The 12,908-nt window shown below is 41.0% G+C and overlaps 1 non-coding gene across 1 annotated transcript; it reads right to left on the bottom strand.

Annotated features, from left to right (window-relative positions):
- Positions 1 to 1,387: 1,387 nt before the first annotated feature.
- LOC140828743 (small nucleolar RNA R71) lies at positions 1,388 to 1,492 on the bottom strand. Its single transcript, XR_012117310.1, has one exon. It is a non-coding gene; the product is annotated as a small nucleolar RNA R71 (small nucleolar RNA).
- Positions 1,493 to 12,908: the final 11,416 nt, after the last annotated feature.

Here is a 12,908-nt window from a genome sequence, read left to right as displayed (position 1 = left end):
GTAGCTAAACTTAATATTTGTTGGGATTCAAGGGGATCCTACCCCAAACTTTGATTTGAATTAATTTATATTCGATTGTTGCGTGATTCTTGGTTATACTATTATTTTATTGTCATTAAAGCGTAGCTAACTTTAACGACGTTTTCATATCACGAGTGAGTTCGAGAGAATAACGAGTGATAGGATCGAGTAGTATAATCCGCGGATCTACAATTTACATAGATATATGAAATTGGATACGTGCCGATAATCATAGTCCTAAGGGTCAAAAATTAAGGGATTTCATAAGTCGAAATGCGATTCACTCTTGATAAATAATTAAAGATATTTAATTACTTCATTGAGTCGAATTAGTTTGGCATAGCTCGAGAGGGTGTGTTCAATAGAATAGGAAATCCTGTCGGAAGCATATAAACACGATCGAACGAATTAACGAATTAATACGGGGTAGGTGAACCAGAATTCCCAACAAATTCATTTATCATTGAAATTTAATCAATTGATCTAGCATTCATATCTCATCATTAAATTCTTGAACTTGTTTGTTTAGTTTTATTAAATTTTATTAATTATAAAACAATCACTCAAGTTTCGTTGCTAAAGTTTTAATAACTGGAATAATAATTGTTAAACACAGTCTTCAGTGGAACGATACTCGTACTCACGTACACTATTCTATTACTTGACATCGTGCACTTGCGATTAAATTTTGAGCATACAAGTTTTGCTCAATCAAGTTTTTGGCGCCGTTGTCGGGGACTGTTAATCTACAATTTTATTTTTAGTTATTTCCTTTAGCATTATTTTATTTCTCTTGAGCTAACACTCTATATTTTATTACAGACATTCCTTCAAGTGCATGCCAAAGTCACTTGATGTGGAGCTTGAGTACGACCCTGAAATTGAAAGAACTTTCCGCAGAAGGAGACAGCAGCAGAGACTAAAAGAACTGATGTAGAGGCAATTGAATGATCAAGAGGAGGAACGTCGTGAAGATAGACATGTGGAGGTACCTCGCCGCATACCAATACTGGAGTATGCCAACCTTCTTTGGAGGGTGCACGCCCTAGCATTGTGAGGCCTATCGTGCGGGCAAATCACTTTGAAATCAAGCCAGCCATAATCCAGATGATTCAGAATACAGTCCAATTCGGAGGAACTGCAGTAGATGATCCAAACACGCACATCGCGGATTTTCTTGAAATCTGCGATACTTTTAAATTCAATGGAGTTTCTGATGATGCTGTTAGGTTGCGTTTATTTCCTTTCTCCTTACGTGAAAAAGCTAAAGCGTGGTTAAATTGTTTGCATGTAGGTTCGATCGCTACATGGGAGGACATGGCGAAAGCATTTCTCATCAAATATTTCCCTCCCTCCAAGACCATGAAGCTGCGGGCAGACATTACAACATTTGCTCAATTCGATCAGGAATCTTTATATGAGGCATGGGAACGCTTCAAGGATCTGCTACGAAGATGCCACATCACGAGTTACCACTTGGGTTAGTCGTTCAAACATTTTATTATGGTTTGCTTACTCCTAACCGTACTATGATAGATGCTGCTGCTTGTGGAAACCTGTTGAGGAAGACTGCGGAAGAAGGATATGAGTTGTTGGAGGAGATGGCTGCTAGCAGTTATCATCCTCAATCTGATAGGAACAACCAGCGGAGAAGTGCAGGAGTTCACCAGGTAACTGATTTTTCTGCTATTACTGCACAATTTGATGCATTGAACAGGAAGCTGGATGGCTTGAACATGGGTGGCACAGCTATGCGTCTTCAGGAGATATTCTGTGAGAAATGTGGAGGGGAACACTATGTGAAAGACTGTCAAGATGGAAATCCCTTCTATGTGCAAAATGAGGCACCGGTGAATCAAGTGGGAGTCCAAAACCGCCCAAGGAATGACCCTTATTCGAACACATACAATCCTGGGTGGAGGCAACATCCCAACTTCTCATGGGGAGGTCAAAACAGTCAGAATAGACCGCAAGGAGGACAACAATATGGGAAACAACCGATGTACAGATCCGATCCTCCTAGAGAAGAAAAGTACAACTTGGAGCAAATGATGTCTAAGTTTATTTCATCCACTGAAACTAGATTGCAAAATCAGGATGCGTCGATAAAGGGGCTTGAAAATCAGATTGGTTAGTTAGCGAAGATGATAGCAAGTAGAGAGCCAGGCACCTTGCCAAGTAACACAGAGACTAATCCAAAAGAGCAAGTGAAGGCCATTGAGTTGAAGAGTGGGAAAGTTTTGGAGTCAAGGGAGAAAGAGAAAACTCAAACAGTGGATGAGCAAACTGCGACATCTAAAGGTAAGTCTTCTAACTCTACACTAGCACCCACTGCACCACCTAAAATTGTTATTCCTCCACCTTTCCCTGCAGCATTGAAAAAAGCAAAACTAGATGCACAGTTCGGTAAGTTTCTTGAGGTATTTAAAAAATTGCATATCAATATTCCCTTCGCCGATGCTTTAATGCAAATGCCTAGTTATGCTAAATTTTTGAAGGACATTTTAGCTAATAAGAGGAAGTTGGAGGATCACATGACAGTGAATTTAACTGAAAATTGCTCCGCTTTGGTGCAAAACAAAATCCCACCGAAACTAAAAGACCCGGGGAGTTTCTCTATTCCTTGCATGATTGGTGATGTTGTTTTTCATAAAGCGTTATGTGATCTTGGTGCAAGTATTAATCTTATGCCATTGTCTGTGTTTAGGAAACTTGGCTTGGGAGAGCCTAAGCCGACGAGGATGTCCTTGCAACTGGCTGACAGATCTGTCAAGTACCCCCGCGGAGTGATTGAGGATGTGCTAGTGAAAGTGGACAAATTCATTTTTCCTGCGGATTTCGTGGTTCTCGACATGGAAGAGGATACAGAGATACCTCTAATTTTGGGGAGACCGTTCCTTGCAACTGGCAAGGCACTGATTGATGTGCAAGAAGGGAAGTTGAGATTAAGAGTGGGCGAGGAAGAGATTACTTTTGATGTTTTTAATGCACTTAAGCACACACTGCATTATGATAGTTGTTTTAGAATTGATGCTTTTGACTCTCTTGTGTCTCAATATGTGCAGGATGCTCTTAGGGACCCTTTGGAGGCCACTATCACTACTGAATTGGGAGAAGAGGAATTGGATGAAGAAAAAGCTGAAATAGTGGCACACTTTAATGCCAACCATCCATGGAGAAAGCCAAAGAGGATGCGACTGGAGGATCTAGGAGAACGAAGAGATTTGACCCCTCAGAGGTAAAGCATCGAGGAGCCACCAACCCTTGACCTAAAGCCGTTGCCTCCACACCTCAAGTACGTTTACTTAGGTGAGAATAACACATTACCTGTCATTATTTCTGCTGCTTTGACAGATGCGATGGAAGACAAACTGTTGGAGGTTTTGAAAGCGCACAAGGGTGCATTTGCATGGAAGGTGGCGGATATCAAAGGGATCAATCCATCAGTCTGCATGCACAAGATCTTGATGGAAGACAAGTACTCACCTCTTGTGCAACCTCAGAGAAGATTGAATCCAAAGATGCAAGAGGTAGTAAAGGCAGAAACGATTAAGCTTCTCGATGCAGGTATTATCTATCCTATATCTGATAGTGCATGGGTAAGTCCGGTTCAATGTGTGCCAAAAAAGGGTGGGATTACTGTAATTACAAATGATAATAATGAACTAATACCCACCAGGACTGTTACGGGATGGCGTGTGTGCATTGACTATAGGAAATTGAATGATGCCACCCGAAAAGACCACTTTCCCCTTCCCTTTATTGATCAAATGCTTGAGAGGTTAGCGGGTCATGAGTTTTATTGTTTTCTAGATGGATATTCGGGGTATAATCAAATCACCATTGCACCTGAGGACCAAGAGAAAAATCCTTATGGAACTTTCGCTTTTCGCCGCATGCCGTTTGGTCTTTGTAATGCGCCTGCCACATTTCAACGTTGTATGACCGCTATATTCTCACTACAACAAAAACGCCAAACGACAACGGATATCCGTTGTCGTAGTAACTGAGGGTGTTGTTGAAAGTGTCTTCAACGACAACGGTTTGAAGACAACGGTTTTAAACCGTTGTCTTTTCTACCAACGACAACGATTTTGCAACGGTGTTAAACCGTTGTATTTTCTACCAACGACAACGATTTTGCAAGGGTTTAAAGCCGATGTCTTTTCTACCAACTACATCGGTAGTATAAAAATGCTATTAAAATTTGCGACGGCATTGAAAACCGTCGCAAATGAAAACCGTTGTCGTAACTGCATTTTGCGACGGTCAAAAACCGTCGCTAATTTTTTTTGCGACGGTTACATTTGCGACGGAATTCCTCAGAAATCCGTCGCTAAATGTAGCGACAGTATTCATGTGGATATACCGTCGCAAAATTGCGACGGTTTACAGGTCCGTCGCTAATATTTTAGGTAAAATAAAAAAAAAATTTAAGAATTTTATAAATTTGTGTTGTGAATTGGTACAATCTTGTAAGAGATAAAAACTTTAAGTGTCGTGAAGTGATAAAATCGTGTAAAAGATAAAAATCGTGTAAGAGATAAAAATTTAAGTGTTGTGAAGTGATAAAATTGTGTAAGAGATAAAAATTTTAAGTGTTATGAAGTTGTAAAATCGTGTAAATAAGAAAAATTTTAAGTTTGGTGAAGTGAAGTGGAAGAAAATGGAGTGAATTTGTATGTATTTATAGAGAGTGGTGGAAGAAAATGGAGGGAGAATTAGGCGGGATCAAAATTTTGAAATTTGCGACGGGTGTTTGCTAAACCGTCGCTAATTTTAGCGACGGGAGTTTGCGTATCGTCGCTATATTCAATATAGCGACGGTTGTAAATGATACGGTCGCAAATAGTAGCAACGGTTCTTGTTTAAACCGTCGCCAATATGAATGTAGTGACGGTATATATCAAACCGTCGCTAAAAATGGAGGGAGAATCAGGCGGGATCGAATTTTTGAATTTTGTGACGGGTTTTGGCTAAACTGTCGCTAATATTAGCGACGGTATATTGTATACTGTCGCTATATTCAATATAGCGACGGTTTTAAGAGCTACGGTCGCAAACAGAACCGTCGCGAATAGGAATTTAGCGACGGCGAATATAAAACTGTCGCTAATATTAGCGTCGGTTTTTTAACCGTCGCTAATTAACATTGTGTTTTGTCCTAAAACATCGCTAATTAACGTTGTGTTTTCTAAAACTGTTGTCGATTGTCCAAAAATACACGCTAATAGACAACAGTTCATGAAACCGTTGTCGTAAACGTTCTACGACAACGGTTTTTAAAAACCGTTGTAGTGTATTATAATACTACAAATTATTTTAAAAAATTCTACGACAACGGTTTTTAAAAACCGTTGTCGTAGCTCGAAAAAAAACCGCTAATAGACAACGGTTTTTAAAAACCGTTGTCGTCGCCCAAAAAAACACAATAATAGACAACGATTTTTAAAACCGTTGTCGTAGGCCAACAAAAAAGTAAGCTAATAGACAATGGTTTTTAAAAACCGTTGTCGTAGGCCAAAAAAGGCACGCTAATAGACAACGGTTTTTAAAAATCGTTGTCGTAGCTCGAAAAAAAAACCTCTAATAGAAAACGGTTTTTAAAAACCGTTGTCGTAGGCCTAAAAGGACACGCTAATAGAAAAAAGTTTTTAACAACCGTTGTCGTTGCCCAAAAAACACAAGCTAATAGACAACGGTTATTAAAAATCGTTGTCGTAGCCCAAAAAAACTTGCTAATAGACAACGGTTATTAAAAACTGTTGTCGTATGCCAAAAAAACACGCTAATAGACAACAGTTTTTAAAAACCGTTGTTGTAGACATATCAATGACAACAGTTTTTAAGAAACTGTTGTCTATGAGCGGGTTTTTTGAGCCTACGACAATGGTTTTTCTTGAATCCGTTGTTAAAAGACAAAACACAACGCTTTTTATAAAAAAAACCGTTGTCGTTGATCTGTTGTTGAATGAAGATTTTCTTGTAGTGATGATATGATAGAAACTTTTCTTGAAATTTTTATGGATGACTTCTCTATTTTCGGCCCTTCTTTTGATGACTGTTTGCAGAACTTGAAGGTGGTTTTGTTGATATGTGAGGAGACGAATTTGGTGCTAAATTGGGAAATTGCCATTTCATGGTACAAGAGGGAATTGTCTTAGGGCACAAGATTTCGGAGCACGGAATAGAGGAGGATAAAGCGAAAGTTGAAGTTATCAAGCACTTACCACCTCCGGCGTCCATAAAGGGAGTTAGAAGTTTTCTCGGCCACGCCGGTTTTTATCAGCGTTTTATAAAAGATTTTTCAAAAATTGCCAAACCTCTATTTTCCTTACTTATGAAAGATGTGCCATTTGATTTCAATTCTGACTGCTTACAGGCATACGAGGATTTGAAGGAGCGCTTGGTGAAGGCTCCTATCTTGGTAGCACCGGATTGGGATCTACCTTTCGAGATCATGTGCGATGCCAGTGACACTGCAGTGGGGGCCGTACTTGGCCATCGACAAAACAGGGTATTTCATACAATTTACTATGCAAGTAAGACCTTAGATGAGGCTCAATTGAATTATGCAACAACTGAAAAGGAATTACTTGCAGTAGTATTTGCACTTGACAAATTTCATTCATATCTTGTTTTGTCCAAAGTAATTGTATTCACTGATCATTCTGCCCTTAAATACTTACTTGCTAAAAAAGATGCAAAGCCACGCTTACTTCGGTGGATTTTATTATTGCAAGAGTTTGACTTAGAAATCAAAGATAAGAAAGGGGTTGAGAATGTGGTAGCAGATCACTTGTCTAGATTAGAATATATTTGTGATGATTCTGTCGATCGTGCTATCAATTATTGGTTCCCTGATGAGCAACTATTTGAGGTGCGAAATTGTCCTTGGTATGCAAATTTCGCTAACTTTCTTGTCACAGGCACACCTCCACCAAACCTATCGTTTCACCAACGAAAGAAATTCTTTTCTGACGTGAAATACTATTTTTGGGAGGAACCGTTCTTGTTTAAGATTTGTGCAGATTCCATGATTAGACGGTGTGTTGCCGAGGAAGAGTTTGATCAAATTCTCAACCACTGCCATGACCGTGAGGTAGGTGGTCATTTCGGACCAACAAGGACGGCATCCAAGGTACTTGAATGTGGCTTTTATTGGCCAACCCTCTTTAAAGATGCTCGTTCTTATGTGCTACATTGTGATAAATGCCAGCGGTCAGGTAACATCTCTAACCGTCATGAAATGCCTTTAAATAATATCATTGAGTGTGAGGTTTTTGATGTGTTGGGGATAGACTTCATGGGACCGTTTCCTAGTTCTTTCACGAAAAAATACATCTTGGTTGCGATGGATTATGTGTCTAAGTGGGTAGAGGCAGAAGTGTACGCCACTAATGATGCTCAAGTGGTCTTAAAATTTTTGAAGAAAAACATTTTTAACCGATTTGGAACACCCCGAGCAATCATTAGTGATGGTGGCACTCATTTTTGTAACAAACTCTTTGAAAAACTTTTGAGCAAATACGGTGTCACACATAAGATATCTACCCCTTATCATCCCCAGACGAGTGGTCAAGTGGAAGTGTCTAACCGAGAAATTAAGCGGATTCTGGAAAAAGTGGTAGGTGTGAGTCGGAAAGATTGGTCGGTGAGGTTAGATGATGCTCTTTGGGCATATATGACTGCTTTCAAAACACCAATAGGCACGACACCGTACAGATTATTGTTTGGTAAAGCATGTCACTTACCTGTCGAATTAGAGCATCGAGCATATTGGGCAACAAAAGCACTAAACTTTAACTTTACTGATGCAGGTGAACGACGTTTGCTTCAACTAGATCAGTTGAAGGAGTTCCGAAATCTAGCATATGATCTCGCACTAACCTAAAAGGAAAGGACAAAGAAAGCCCATGACAAGCGGATCATCGAGAGAGAATTCAAAGAAGGTGAAAGTGTCCTACTCTACAACTCCCGGTTGCGACTTTTTCCCGGAAAATTGAAGTCACGATGGTCCGATCCATTCGTGATCTCGAAATTTTATCCATCGGGAGCTGTAGAATTGAAAGATGGGAAGGATGGGACATTTACGGTCAATGCCCAGCGCCTGAAGCACTACATGGGTGGCACAATTGAGCCACAACTTGGAATCACCCGGTTCCAAGACATGCCGAACTAAGACGGACCGACAGTCAAGCTCTCGACTATAAATTGAGAACTACTTTTCTTCCCCTTCTCTTGCATTTGATTTAAATTTTCTTTCTTGTCAATTTATTTATTTTCTCTTGCTTTTGTTTTATTTTTTAAAAAAAAAAATTTTAAAAAAATTTTGAAATGGGCAGAGCGGCTCGCGCTCGAGCGGTAATTTTATACCGCCCGAGCGCGAACGCCTACCTCGGGATAATAATTCCCGAGAGGTTGGCGCTCGAGTGGTAATTTTATATCGTCCGAGCGCGAGCGCTTACTTCTGGACAAAAATTCCAGAGAGGTTCGCGCTAGAGCGGTAGTTTTCTACCGCTCGAGCACGACGGCTTTTAAAACTCGAAATCCCTTTCCCCTTTCTTCATTCTGCACGAAATTTTCCCCAAATTCCCTTCCCAAATCCCTAACTCTCCCTCACCCCCTTTTCGATTTTCTTGTGCAGGCACCACAATCTCCACTCATTTTTCCGGCGACAAGGCACACTCTCCCTTAGGAAGCAAGAACACCTTCCTCCAATTCAAGGCACATTCTCCGCCAACAATCCCATGGCTCCCAAGAAGCAAAAAGGTAACACCGGCTCCTCTACTTCATCTTCCGCCTTTGATAGACATCGTTTTGTTAGTATGGAGTCTAGGACTAGATACGAGCATGGCAAAATTCACCGAAACCCTATAGCCGAGAGGGGAGTCCGGAGACAGTTTGAGGATAGACACTTGGGTCTTCTTTTCGACTTGGAAAGGCGTGGATGGGAACAATTCGGTGAGCAACCTAAGGCGGCGGTAGTCTCAGTAGTTCGCGAATTTTATGCCAATGCGGCGGAGGGGCGAAATGGTATGGTGTTTGTTAGGGGTAGACATGTACCGGTTGACTCCGTTACGATCAATGCACTGTTAGGGATAGCGGAAGTTGACGACTCTCACTTCCAGACATTAGTCGCAAACCCAAATTATGATACTATTCTCGCAACATTGTGCCATCCGAGCGCGATGTGGAAACCATTGGGCGGCTCGCCAAGTTGTTTTGACGAGAAATATTTGAAAGCTGAAGTTGCCCTTTGGTATTTATTTGTGGCTCGGAGAATGATGCCGGTCTCGCATAAGAGCGAGGTCCAGAAAGAGCGGGCGGTGCTGCTTTATGCTTTGACCGAGGGATACGCCATCAATGTGGGCACACTTATAAATTCGCAAATCACACTGAGTGCCAACAACAGTCATGTGGGCTTGTTCTTCCCCACCATTATCTCTGAATTGTGTGCGAGAGCGGGAGTGGTGTTTCGCGAAGATGAGGAGAGGTTGCAGCCTATGAAGCCTATTTGTGTGGACGACCTACAGCGGAAACGTGCTAAACCAATCAGTGAATTCCCAACTCAGGAGGAGGAAGCTGGTGGCTCAAGCACTGCCGTCCCACGACGTCTGCCACCACAAACCCGCAGGCGGACTCAGAATGATAAGATGGATGAAAATCTCGCCTTCCAAGCGCATCAGAGTCTGTTCAACTCTTACGTCACGGACCATTTATCTCTCCTTGACTCTATGATGTGCTCTTTGCTTGTGCACGGGGGCGTTGACCGAGGGACCATCCCACCGACTCCACTACCTCCTCCCCCATTCCAGTTCCGGTATGATTATTTTCAGCATGGGGATGCCGCAGGAGTGCCACCGCCGGAGCATGATGAGGATGAGACTTGACTATGGGAGTTCACTGTTTCCCCTTCTTTGCACTTTTATTTCTTTACCGCTTTCTGTTTTTCTTTCTTATCGTTGTTTCAGTCTAGCATGTTTTTAGCTTTCATGTTTATTAGCCGGCATTTGTGTTTGCATTTCTGTGTTTTTGAGTTTTTTGTGCAATGGGGACATTGCACACGTCTAGTATGAGGGGGTCGTCCCACGTCCTCTATTTGTTTACGTTCGTAATTGTCCTGCATGAGTGTCAGTGATGGTAAAACTAGTAAATTGGTGGCCGATGATGATTGTGGGATGAATGAACTGCATACTACTTAGTCTTATCACTCGTTATAAATACCCCAGTGAATTGAAAAATTTGCATATGCACACATTGTGGGTGTTATGAGCAGTGTTAACGACAGTCGAGTTTAAGAATCTGTGGGAGAAACTGGAAAAACATGGTATGCAAGTCGAACTTGAGTGAATTTTTGTTGACAGTCGTGACCGACCAGTGACATGAAATAGAGTAGATCACTGGAGTCCACCGGAATAACTTTCTTCCCAACTGTGCATAATACATCAAGAGTTATCCCTAAGCCAAAAAGAAAAAAACAAACGTTCCATATACTCAAAATTTAGGGAGTACACTTGAGAAAATTATGCACTAATAAAAAAAAAAGAGTATTACAACAATAGTGTTGTGAATGAAAAAAGGGGATGTAAGGTGTGGGGGAAGCCAAATAGGGATGAAATTCTATCCCAAGGCTAAATAGATGGAGATGTAAGGCGTTGCGGAATGTCAGATAAAAATTCTGACAAGTGCATAATGAAAATGATCAGTGTACGTCCCATTTGTTTGAGCCGTTTGAAACCTCATGATATTGACTCCCTACTTCCTGTGGTACAACCTCGAAATTTTGCCGCTTTGTGTTCACTTTTTGGTCGCAACTAGAAACAGAACTCAGGATAGGAAGACTTGCATTGAATTGTTGATTTGGTGGCTGTAACGCCCCGAAATTTAAAGGTCCACGCAAACCACATGCATGTAATTATTAAATTCCTTTGTATTTTAATTAAATGTTTTAATTACATTATTTAATTATGTTGTCCATATTTGCATGTTTAAAATATATTTTTCTACATGATTGCATTAAAATGTATTTTTAAGGGTTATTCGAGTTGCGATCGAGGAACGGAGACCGAGGGCTGAAAAATAGAAAACATTTTTAATAAATAATTGTTTTTAATTATTTTAAATAAGGGTGATGATTTTTCCTTATTTTTGAAATTATGGGGTTTTGGGGTGATTTTATACGCCGAGACGTAAATTTTATCGGTGTTGGATTTTCAACAAAAATATAAACGTTTTGACAACCCGGCTAGTAAATTCACAAATTTTATTTAAAAAAATTTATTTTTAATATCTTAATTAAGACTAATGGGCTTAATTGATGGCTTAATAGGCCTAAAAGCCTTGTTAGTAATTAAGTAGTATATATTATGTGATAAACTCCTTTAACCCTACAATTCTTCCAAAAAAGCTCGCGACCCACTTTTGAAATTCTTACCTATACACACGGCACACACATCAAAAGTGGAAGGAAAAAGCATCAAGTTTGATAGATTTTTCAAGCCGTCGTTTCTCGTCGCCGTTCTTCGTTTCGTCAACGGATATTCGTGCGTTAAAAACGCGAAGGCACGCCATATTCTCCTTTTACTCATCATCACACCATAATATTTATTTGAACATGTTTTGAAAGAAAACAAGGCACACAACTTGAATATTTTCGGAACTATGCATCCCCATGGTTTGAACTCTTGATTTTTCATCCAAAATCATGTTTATATGATGTTCAAGGGGCTGCCATGAATTAGGATATGAATAGGCATGTATTTCCACAATTTTAAAGGTCTAGAATCACACATAAAAGCAACAAAACGCTGCACAAAACACAGAAACGTGAAGTTGGAACAGAAAGTGGCTTGTGTGGGTGTCAAGGGCTCGATTTCATGGGTTATGGGACTTGGCTTGCTCAGGGTTGGGACCAAGGCTTGGCCAGGGTCCGTGAGGGGTCAAGGGGGAGTCCTAGCCACGCTAGGACTCGAGACAATAGGCTGGGGAGGAGTCCTAGAAATCTAGGACTCCACCCACGAGAGTTATCAAGAAGTGGTGCAGGCTGCAGCAGCTTGTGCATGGCTTGTTGGCTCGGTCAGGGGCTTTGGGCTGGGCTAGGATAGTTCCTTAGGGTCCTAGGAGGGTGCACAAGGGTCGGGCCAAGGTCTGGGACGGCTGGGCTGGCTGCTGGTGCGAGAAACGTGAGGTAGACGCATGGAAGCAAGGGCTGTGCGCAGCGGCTGTATTGTTTAAGTGGCTCGCTGCAGGTGGGCTCGAGGGCATGGGCTGGTCTGGGTATGGTTTGGGCGTGGTCTAGGGAAGGTTAGGGTCATGGGTGGTCGGTGGTTAAGGGTTGGGAGGAGTCCTAGACTAGATAGGAGTCTCTTTTGTTCAAGGACACTACACACACACATGTGCAGAAATATGGGTCGAGTTCCAGGAGCTTTTTGAGCGGGTTAGGGTCATGTTTTGGGGCTGGGCTTGCACAGTAGGGTCCAAGGTGGCTCGGGCGTGGCTCGGGTAAATTAGGAGATGGCTCGGTGTGTTCGTCGAAGGGTCAAAAACGAGATTAATTAAGCCAAAATTGATTCCGTGGGTCCACGGGGGTGGCTCATGTCATGGAAGGGTAGAATAAATAATAAAAAGGCTATGTTAAAAATTTGGGCTCAAAATAACAAGTTTTGGATTTAATAGGGATTTAATCGCCGCACGAAACGCTAATTAACGAGTTAATTGAAAAGCCTAGTTTTTAGCTTCATAAAATTATGAAAAATTAGGTTTAAGCTTAAATAATTATTATAAGTCTAAGTTTTTAATTTGGGAATTTTATATTAAGGTTTGTTTTATTCGGGATTAAAACGCATTAATACGTCACATTTAAAGAATAAATTAAAAGTCATCGA

This window comes from Primulina eburnea, chromosome 3 (assembly GCF_022965805.1).
Source record: "Primulina eburnea isolate SZY01 chromosome 3, ASM2296580v1, whole genome shotgun sequence".
Classification (NCBI taxonomy): domain Eukaryota; kingdom Viridiplantae; phylum Streptophyta; class Magnoliopsida; order Lamiales; family Gesneriaceae; genus Primulina; species Primulina eburnea.
The sequence above is the reverse complement of the archived record's forward strand: the minus strand, read 5'-3'. Positions and strand labels throughout refer to the sequence as shown.